This window comes from Monodon monoceros, unplaced genomic scaffold (genome assembly GCF_005190385.1).
Source record: "Monodon monoceros isolate NGI ecotype Baffin Bay Population unplaced genomic scaffold, NGI_Narwhal_1 Super_Scaffold_18, whole genome shotgun sequence".
Lineage (NCBI taxonomy): Eukaryota > Metazoa > Chordata > Mammalia > Artiodactyla > Monodontidae > Monodon > Monodon monoceros.
The window spans coordinates 21,965,061-21,967,423 of NW_021703774.1; the positions used below are offsets into that span (position 1 = coordinate 21,965,061).

Below are 2,363 nucleotides of genomic sequence, written 5' to 3' on the forward strand. Positions count from 1 at the left end.
CTACCTCCTCCCAAATATTGAACTGCATCACTTAATATGCAAAGAGCGTTTTAAAATTTTTTTTTGTTTGCTTGCTTGTTTTTTCCAAAGGAGTAAAGAGGATCTGGTGAGAGAGCTGGGGGTGGGAGTGATAGTGTAGGGGCTACATGGCATCCCAGTGGACGTTTGCCATTTTAATTTTTTGGACCTTCTAACTTTTTTTTTTTTAACTAAAGGACATTTATTTGTTTCTCACTAAGACTTTGTCTTGAGGACATAACTAAACCGCGTCACCACCCCCACCCTGATTTGAAGAAGGGTTAGTACAGTGAATGTTATAAAGCAGATACGAACAGTCTGAAGGACTGGAAACATTAACTGACAAAAACCAACCTCCACCTAAATCATCATAAAAATGTTTAAGTAAAAAAAAAAAAAGGAGTGGAGAGAAGGGGGCAAAGGGGGTTTCAGATTGAACAAGATCCTATTTCATCTAATACATTCAATCCTGGCTAGAGTGTACCAAAATGGAAACAGGATTACTATAATACAAAACTTCTACTACAGCACACTGTACACACCTGTGTTCCAAGCCCACCCCCATCCCCCTAACGCTTCCAAACTCAACTATTTCCCGGCCTGTTGGGCCTGTCGACGAAGGAGCACGTAGATCTTCTCTTTACTCCAGCCTTTGTTATAAGGCTGGTATGTCTGGGTATCAGATCGGTAAACAAGGCAGCTGAGGTCGGCCAGGTCATCAATGACATCAAATAACTGACTGATACCCTATGTGATAGGGGGGCTGTTGGGATTCACTGTCTTCAGGTGTTCTTCATACATTTTACAAACACCTTCCATGCATTCATTCACAGACTCATAGTCAGCATAAGTTCTGCTTCTGGCCTCTTGGTAGGCTGTACCAGCAAAATGGTGTGAGACATCGCGCCAAACTCTCGCTGCCGTCGCTGCCGACTCCGCCACCGACTCCGCTCTGGACCTTCTAACTTCTGAATCCTCTCTGTATATTTAAGACTTTCACAGGGTGAGGGGAGAGGTCCAGACAATTGTCCTGGCCTCTTTGTAGCCTGAATGCGGCACATGACTGAGGTCTAGGCAATGAGACAAACCTTGCAAGGGCTCTGAATTGGGAGCTAGTGAGCTAGAGGAGGTCTGGGCCAGAAGCTGAGAGATTAGTGTCACCGAAAGACTTTGTCAATGTCTGGGAACCATCAGCATCCCTTGGGGGCCAAGGAACAGTACAACCCACTGTCAGATAAGAGGCTATCCTTACGCACTGCTTCTGGTTGCCACTCGGCCACAGCCCTGGGCATGGCTGGTACCCTGAGGACTTCGGGTTCATCAGGGAAAGAGACCTGAGTTCTATAGGGGTGTCTTTGTATCCTGCTGAGGGGCACACTTAGTAGAGGGGCCAGGACGCTCAATGAGGAGCTGGGGCAGAGAACATGAGCAACTTTTTTCTGAGCACTTGTTAGATGCTCTCCCAGGGAGGGAGGGAGACTGGGAGGATTCAAAGAGGTGGTTTCTGTGTGAGCAGGTGGCAAAGGGCCATGATACTCTGGAACAGAAGACGTCTGAGATATTCAGGTGACCTATACATTCGAGAGATCTCTCATCAAAAACCCTGCCAAAGAGTGTGGGCTTGAAGCAGTAAAGACCGATTTCATATCCCACCTCTGACACAAATAAGGTGTGTCAGTGACATGTCACAGAAATGGAGTCACAATGTTCACATCTGTGAAATGGCATAATAATGCACCTTTATCTACAATTTGTAGGGCAATCCTGAATAAATGAGAGTCTGTTAGTTAAAGAGCAAGACGCTTTTGGGGGGAGCCAGGGCTTAGGTACCAGCCACACCTATGCCTTAGAAAACACTTACTACCTTAGCCAGTGCTAGGAAAGTGAGAGGCAGCTAATGGAAAAAAGCTAACGTTTTGATCTCCTCACATTTGCCTGTAACACATATTTAGAGCATTCTGACTAGTAATTCTGTTCTTTTGGCTGAGAAGTCTTTGGAAACACAGTGGAGTGGACATCTGTTTGTTTGATTTTGAGGGGGGCACAGCATCCCTTCTTTAGGATTTTCCTCCCCACACCTGAGTGGTTCTGATGGGGCTCCTCATCTCAGCACTCAGGCCCCTGATCACAAGAATTGCATGTGGCCCAGACGACTAGAGCACAGAATTCTTCCTGGAATCCAATCTGGAACAGAGACACATGCGGTCAAAGCCCTCTGGTGCCATATTCAATGGCAGTACGTTAGAGAAATGGAGACCACAGGCTCCTGCCCACTGAGGCCCATGCTGCTATCTTGTCTGTCTTTCTGAAACCATTTCTTCAGCTTTTCCTTGACTTACGTCCAG

The 2,363-nt window shown here is 46.3% G+C and overlaps 1 pseudogene; it reads right to left on the bottom strand.

Moving 5' to 3' along the window:
* Window positions 1-386: 386 nt before the first annotated feature.
* Window positions 387-920, bottom strand: LOC114899854 (annotated as a pseudogene).
* Between the last annotated feature and the right edge of the window lie 1,443 nt (window positions 921-2,363).